Source organism: Dermacentor silvarum, chromosome 8 (genome assembly GCF_013339745.2).
Source record: "Dermacentor silvarum isolate Dsil-2018 chromosome 8, BIME_Dsil_1.4, whole genome shotgun sequence".
Taxonomy (NCBI): Eukaryota; Metazoa; Arthropoda; class Arachnida; order Ixodida; family Ixodidae; genus Dermacentor; species Dermacentor silvarum.
Window position 1 is genome coordinate 155072407 of NC_051161.1, and position 8781 is coordinate 155081187.

Here is an 8781-nt window from a genome sequence, read left to right on the forward strand (position 1 = left end):
CAACGCGCCCGCAACTTTTGAGCGCATGATTGACACCGTGCTGCGTGGCCTGAAATGGAAGACGTGCCTTAGTTACTTGGACGGCATTGTCATTTTTTTTGCCCACATTTTCTCAGCACCTGCAGTGCTTGTATAAAGTTTTGACGCACCTCGCCCGCGCTGGTATTCAGCTGAACACCAAGAAATGCCGTTTTGCCAACAAAGCCATTAAGATCCTTGGTCATGTCATGAGCAAGGATGGCATTCAGCCGGACCTTGACAAGATTGCTGCAGTCCTTCGCTTTCCTCGTCCTGACAGGCCCAAAGAGTTGCGCAGTTTCGTTGGCCTCGCCTCTTATTTCCGTCGCTTTATACAGAACTTTGCCTCCATTGCAGCTCCATCACACAATAACAGAGTTGAATGTTGGGCTAGTTGGTATTTTGACATAAGAAGCATCTTGAAATGCACCGCAACGGGACGGCACAACAGAAAGGAAGACGAACACAGGCGCTAGACGAACATAGAGTCTGTGTTCGTCTTTCTCTCTGTTGTGCCGTCCCATTGTGCTGCATTTCAAGATGGTTCTTATGTCCATTACACAAGTTACTAGCTTTCCGTATACCCTTTCTGTGGTCCCAGGAATGCGAATTGGCATTTGTACGCTTGAAGGACGCCCTCACGTCTCTACCTGCGCTTTGCCATGTTGATGAGGCCGCACCGACTCTCCTACACACAGGCGCTAGCGGCCGCGGTATAGGTGCTGTTCTTCTGCAACGCGACAACTCTTCGCGAGAGAGAGTCATCGCCTACGCCAGCCGTGTACTCACCACTTCCGAAAAGAACTATACGATCACTGAAAAAAGTGCCTGGCTGTTGCTTGGTCGATACAGAAGTTTCACCCTCATCTCCACGGCCGTCATTTCACCATCGTTACGAACCTCCACGCCTTATGCTGGCTTTCCATACTCAATAACTTGTCTGGATGCCTGGGTCGCTGGATTTTACGCCTCGAAGAGTATGATCTCGAAATGATTTACAAGTCTTCGAGAGAAACACCAAGACGCCGGCGCTCTGTCTCGCTGCCCGCTTCCTACGGCGCCGTTCGACGCCTCAGCAATCGCTTCGCACGTCACCAGTTCGACCTACACTGCTACGGTTTCCTCCCTGGCCTCAATGTACCAACTGCCTTTAGACGACGATCAGCCACTCGCCTCTCGTCAGCTGTCTGACCCGTACTGTCAACGCTTCATAGCTCACTTATTGGGGGCTTCTCGTCCACCTAACGCGCGCCTCCGTCTTCAACTCGCGCACTTTAAGCTGCAGAATGGCGTGCTACGTATGGCCACATTTACCATCCTGAAGGGCAACGCTGGGTGCCAGTTGAGCCACGCTCTCTTCGACTTCAGTGTCCTCAACGAATTTCACGATTATTTGACAGCTGGCCGCCTTGGGTTCCATAAAACCTATGACCGCATTCGAAGTCATTTCTATTGGATTGGCCTTTCTGCTAGCGTCGCGAGATACATCGGTTTCTGCTCTTCCAGCCAGCGTCGCAAACTCCCAACCTCTGCTCCTGCCGGCCAATTACAGCCAATTCCGTGCTCGACAGCCCCCATTCGAGTGATCGACCTTTACGGGTCCCTTCCGGTCACTACTGCTGGCAATCGATGGATAGTGACTGCCGTCGACCATCTGACGCGCTACGCTGAGACAGCTTCTGGCTCTACTTCTGAAGTTGCTCACTTCGTTCTTGAAGCGCATAATTCTACGCCATGGTGCTCCTAGTATACTACCATGGTGCCATGGAGCTCCTCGACCGTGGAAAGCCATTCCTTTCACAACTGCTACACGAAGTTCTTCGAGCCTCCGGCGCCACCCACAAGACCGTTTCTAGCTGTCACTGTCAGACTAACGGCCTGACCAAGCGGTTTCATCGCACACTTGCCGACATAATCGCCGTTTATATTCAACCAGACCACAAAAACTGGGATTCCCTTTTACCATTTGTCACTTTCGCCTTTAATACGGCTGTGCAGCACACAAATGGTTACTCGCCATTTTACCTCGTTTATGGACGCTCCCCTACTTTCTTTCTGGACGTTTCATTCTTCACCTACAAGGCTAATTCATCTCTATCATCGTGCGAAGAGTACGTTTCTCGACTCGACTACTGTCCCCAGCGAGCTCGCCTGAACACAGAGGCTCTGTGTTCGGAAAACTATTTACGACGAAGACCGGAAAACTATTTACGACGAATGCCATCGCGTTGTATCTTTTCGACCTGGTGACGAGGTCCTGCTCGTGACTCCTGTTCGCACTTCTGGTTTGTGTCAAAATTCTAGCCATGGTTCATTGGTACGTACATAGTCCTTGAACAGACTTCGCTTGTCAACTATCGCGTAACGCCTCTTGACGCCCCTACAGAGCGCTGTTGCCGCAATACCGAGGTTGCCCACGTCGCCCGCATGAAGCCCTTCACGCGGAGTGCCTCGACACCTTAACGACCGGACAGGATGGCCGCTTCCAAGTAGGGGGGGGGGGGTATTACTGTGGGCGTTTATTACGCACATCTTCCTTATCTGTATATTGTAACATTCCATTTAATCAAACATCATTAATCTGGCCGCCACTTCTACCTCTTCTCTTGATCTTCCATGTGCGCTTCTTCTCTTTCACGAGCGTTACACGGGCCTCCCCTCTGTCGTCAACCCTCCTGGGTTGATATGGCACCACGTTGTTCACAGATGATGTTTCAATAACACCTTGTGGTTCACTGTAGCACAGAGTCCTTAAAATGCCTTGCTGAAGGGCGGTCTTCACAACCTTGTAGGTTCCTGTAAAAGGAGTCTTTGATCCTTGCAGACCCCTCCGAACAAGCACGTAATCTCGCACTTGTATGTCTGGAGATTTGACTGATTGTCGGCGGTCGTAATATCTTCTCATTGCGGTCTTGTATATAGCACGTTGATCTTCAGACTTCTTTCGTTCTTGCAGCACCAAAAGATTCGTGATCCCCAACAGGTGGTCTACGGGAAGCCATTCCGATTTGCCATGGTACGCGAAATACGGTGTGCACCCCAAGCCAGCCGTGTATGAGTCATTGTGGTGGTTCACAGCAGCTTCAAGGGCACATTTCCAACCGCTTGAAAATCCCGGGTAGAGCGCGATGAACTGTTTGTAATCCCGTATCGCTCTCTCGGCGGGTCCATTTGCTTCTGGATGGTATGGTGCAGCGAAACGACGCTCTATGTTCCTCTCGTCAGCCCAACGTTTCAAGCGATCACTTCTAAAAGCTAGATGTGAGCAGTGATGATTACTTTGGCGTGTTTGAACATATCTCGATTAAGCAACGAGATAACGCTTCTGGAATCTTCTTTTCCGGGCTTGCATGCCACCATGCGTGTGCACTCAACAATGGCCAGTAGAAAAGTTTACGTAGCTCAAACTCCCTCCCCCTTTTTTGTGAGCTCCACGAGGTCAGGTGTATAGTCTCGAATGGCTTTTCTGAGTGTTTTTGGATAATCATTGCGCTTCCACGGGGCCTGAGCTTTGCTTTGCAAAGCTGGCATTGATGGCACGTCTTCACATATTCTGAAATATCTTGTTTCATCGTCTTCCAGTAAACGTCTTCCAGGTGATCTTTGTTTAATCTTCCCGTAGGTCCTCCAAAAACCGTCATGGCCACCGGATTCCGCAGAATCATGATACAGGCTTAAAATTTTTCCTATACTCGTTGTAGGCACGTGTAGCCTACCATGTTTGAGAGTCATCTCTTCCATGCCGTCACACAACAGATGGATGACGTACTTGTCGTCATCTTGGTTCCTAATTAGCAGTCTTGACAAGGCGTCAGCACCTGGCAATTTTTCTCCTGGCCTGTGAGCAACATCGAAGACAAACTGTTGTATTTCGCTCACCCACCTGGCCAATCCTCCTTTAGATTGCGAGAGATTAAGAATTTATGTCAGTGCTTGGTTGTCGGTGAATAGGCTGAAGTGTTTGCCTTCCAGGTACGTCCTGAAATAACGAAAGGCCATTACGACTGCCAATGCTTCTTTTTCCGTCGTTGGGTAGTTAACTTCTGCCTTGGTGAATGGGTATGAATAATGGCCGATCACTTTGAGCTGTCTCTTCGGATGCTCACTCTCATCCCGCTGGTATAGTACAGCGCCAGTACCATAATGGGAAGCGTCGGTGTTTAGCTCGAACGGCTTCGAGAAATCCGGTATTGTCAGCACGGGGTCAGATGATATAATTTTTACAAGCTGCTGATATTTCTCTTCGCATTCATTAGTCCAAACAAATGGAGTATCTTTTTCTGTCAGCAATATTACGCATTTGGTCTTTAGGGCATAGTCTTTTTAAAAGCCCTAAAATGTCCAGCGAGACCCAGGAACACTCGAAGAGAGAGCGAATCGTACGGTATTATCAGCTGGGAGATGCGCTTGACGGACTCTTCTTTCGTGCTTTTTGTTTGTCCGTCAAATATTCTCCCTAGGAAGACAACGGTGTTCTTAAAGAATTCGCTCTTCTTCAAGTTAATCTTTATCCCAGCTTTGCTAAGTGCTTCTAGTACCTGGGATAGATGCGAGCAGTGGTCCTCACGAGTCTTCGAATAAATGATGGTGTCATCCACACACACGTTGCAGAAAATTCCGGTAAACTGGCTAAGCATGCTGTTCATGATCTTTTGAAACCATGCACCAGAATTTTTCAAACCCAAAGGCAGTCTGTTGTATTCAAAAATGTTGAAAGGAGTAACAAATGCCGTGAATGGTTTGTAGTCTTCTTGCAGCGGAATCTGCCAATATCCTTTACAAAGGTCGATGCGGGAAAACCATGTACATCTGCCTGTCTCGTCAATAATATCGTCGATCCTTGGCATCGGGTATGGGAAAAAATTAGTTTGACGGTTTACAACTCTGTAATCAGGGCACATCCTGAAAGTGCCATCACCTTTCGGCACAATTGTAATCAGAGATGCAAAGGTAAATGTTGATGGTCGAGTAATTTCACCATCAAGCGAGCCTTGTAACTCTTCTTTTAGCCATTTCTTTTTTTCATAGGACATCCCATAGGGCTTTCTTTTAACCGGTGTTATGTCGCTGAGCTTGAATGGAACTTCACTTACTTTTGCTGCTGGAGGGTAAACTCCGATGCACATCAGCTCCGGGAACTGTGTCGGTACATCCGAACTCTCTCTCTGACCAATTTGAGACGTGTTTCAGCGTCTGCACGCACGTTAAATTGGAATGCCTCAACCGGAATGTCAACGACTTCATCGCGCCATGAAATGTTTATCTTTAATTTCTTCATGTCAGGGCGTGCTAGTGTAAAATTAAATGCGGCGTCATGAACAAGCAGTGCTTCTACAGTTGTTTTGCTTGTTTTAAACTCCCCACACACGAGTACCCACTTGTCTATGGTCGGGTACAACTTTAGAAGACAGGAGGAGGCCCCGCCCAGTTGACCGAAGCGCAGCAGCCAATTCCTCCGCGACTCAAGAAATAGTCCCGCTCAAAAAATTGTGACTGCTTCTAAAACGCATATTTGTCGGCATAAATAAGATTTGTGTATGTTGACGAGTGGTTTGGTAAAACTATCATGATAGAAATGCTACCGCACATGCCGGATCGCGAGAGAAAAATAACTCCGTGCCTTCTACAACGCTGTGCGTCGTCTGCTACGGAGCAAGATCGACGGCACCGGGCGTAGCAGTTGCTGGCTTAATAGCATAAAATTCATAAATACTTTTTGTGTGTTTGCACAACCTTATTTTCTTAAAGTGTTGGGTTTATTTTTAATTAATATATGTTTTTTTTTTATTTTTCGCGGTTGCGAACCTGCGATCTCGTGAGTTCGCGCACAATCGCGCGCGGCATTCCGTGCCAGTTTTCAGCCATGGAGCCCAGCGAGGTGACATCGGAACACGATCCTTTGTTGCCGAACGAGCCTTGTGTCGCCTTGATGACCGCACCACCAAGGAGCCTCGGCAAGAACAACAGCGGCCACATCCTGAACAGCGATTCACGCAACATGATCTTCCACTGCTACACGTTTTGGCGTAACAGGCAGCCTGAACGCAGCGTGGAGGACACGAGCAAGTTTGTCGCCTACATGCTCGGTGTCAGCGAACGGACTGTGTTCAGGGTGAGGGAGGAAGGTAAAGCTTCGCATTTTTCGGGTGGCAAACTGACGACGCCCTCGCGAAAGCGCCCACGCAATGCGGAGAAGAGAAGACGCAGCGCGAAGTTTGACAGCTTCACGTTGTGCGCGCTGAGGTCATGTGTGCACGATTTCTTTCGCCGCAACGAGATACCGACGGTCGAGAAGATAACTACCGAGTTTCCCCATCACTAAGGCGGTGTACTATGCGTCGCCTGCTTGCCGAGATCGGCTTCAAGCACGAAAAGAGAAGCCGCAACTCGCTGCTTATCGACCGGGATGACATCACCAATTGGGGGAATCGCTACCTCCGTGCGGAAGGCCGAAAGATCTTCTACCTGAACGAGACATGGGTGACGGCGGGACACACTCGGTCGATCGTGTGGACAGACACCGTGGTGCAGAAGCGCGGACGCCTGTTCGCTCGAGCAAATGGCCTGACGACGGGTCTAAAACAACCTTCTGGGGAAGGTCAGCGCCTGATCGTGACGCACATCGGCAGCGAGGATGGTTTCGTCGACGGCTGCTTGGATGTATTCAGAGGCCAAAAGACAGGCGACTACCACGAAGAAATGGATGGCAATCGCTTTGAGGGCTGGTTCAATGACGTTCTGCAGAAGTTGCCAGCTGGTAGCGTCATTGTTTTAGACAATGCACCTTACCATAGCCGGCGAGAAGAGATATTGCCGACGACGGCCTGGAAGAAGGAAAAGATACAGGAGTGGCTCACAAGCAAGAACATCACCTACGGTGAAAGGATGATAAAGAAGCACCTGCTTGAGCTGGTGGCATCTGTAAAGTCACGCTTTCTGAGTTACAACGTAGACAACACAGCTATAAGGGCCGGTTGCATTGTACTCAGGCTCCCGCCGTACCACTGCGAATTTAATCCCATTGAGCTTATGTGGGCCAAGGTCAAAAATGGCATCGCTGCGGACAACAGAGACTTCAAGCTGTCCACGGTTGACGTCATCTTGAGGGAGAAAATCAAGCAGGTAACGGCGGAAGACTGGAGGAAGAGCATTCAGCATGTGATGGACTTGGAGGCAAAGTTCAGACTTTACACGTTTGGGAGTGAGCACATTCAACCCATCATCATCCAGCTGGGTGAAAATGACACTGAAGAAAGCGACTCCAACTGCGAGCTGTCTGGCATTGAGCCACTCGACGAAGCATAAAGGCTTCTTATTAACAAAAGAACAGCCCTTATTAGGGCTATCAAAATTTTGCCGGTGGGTTCGCAACAGCCAACCATCCATTCCGTGACCTCTCAAATAAATAAGCAGTTCCATTTATGGCATATTCCTTATAATAGAAGCTCAATTCTCATAAGCAACGTCCTGCACACATTGTGCTCGATATTGTCACGGTACAACGCCGAGAGAGGACAGGGAGACGTTCTTCAAGAACAGCAGGACGACCTGTTTAAGCAAAACGGAACAGAGACACGTCTTCTTCGTCGTTAGCCAAAAACCCACTGACCCACTAGACGGAGTCCGTTAATGTACCCATCGTCGTTGTCGTCTACCTAGAGCACACGCGTCATTTGTCCCTCCTTAGAAGAGCATCGTCCCGATGCTATACCAGAAATGCCACTTGCGGAAGTGAGGGTCTCTCGCAAAGTCATTCGCTCACATACGGCTTCATGCGTACAACATGCACAAGTTCAGGACGGTGCGGGCGGCGCCTCGTACAGTTAGGGCTATCGGGGACGACCTCGTAGGTGACATCACTGAGTCGCCGCAATACCCGATATGGGCCGAAGTATCGCCTTAACAGCTTTTCGGAGAGGCCTCGTTTCCGTATGGGTGTCCAAACCCACACTCTGTCGCCGACTTCATAGCTTACGGTTCTACGGTGGGCATCATAGCGGCCTGCGTCGTAGTCTTGCTGCTGGCAGATCCGCACACGCGCGAGCTGCCGAGCCTCTTCGGCACGTTGCGTGAAGACATCGGCGTCCGTTTCGGTGTCGTCAAATTCGTGTGGAAGCATTGCATCCAACATCGTTCGTACATCTCGGCCATGAACAAGGGTGAACGGAGTCATGCGCGTCGTCTCTTGTTTCGCCGTGTTGTATGCAAACGTGATATAAGGGAGGATGTCATCCCAATTTTTATGTTCGACATCCACGTACATTGAAAGCATGTCTTCAATTGTTTTGTTAAGGCGCTTTGTCAGTCCGTTGGTTTGTGGATGGTAGGCGGTCGACTTCCGATGAGCTGTTCCACTTAGCAGCAAGACGTGATCTAAAAGTGCAGCCGTGAATGCGGTTCCTCTGTCGGTAATTACGACGCTTGGGGCTCCGTGTCGCAACACAACATTTTCAATGAAAAAGCGCGCCACCTCGGCCGCTGTGCCTTTCTGGATGGCCTTTGTTTCAGCGTAACGTGTCAGATAGTCGGTTGCGACGAGAACAAAGCGATTCCCTGCAGTGGAAGTAGGAAGTGGGCCCAAGATATCCATTCCAATTTGATCAAATGGTGTTCGAGGAACCTGGACAGGTTGTAGGAGGCCGGCTGGTTTCGTCGGAGGTGACTTGCGCCTCTGGCAGTCAAGACAAGAGCGAACGTGATGTTTCACGGCCGTGGTAAGTCTCGGCCAGTAGTAGCTTTGCCGCACTCTGCCCAATGTTCGCG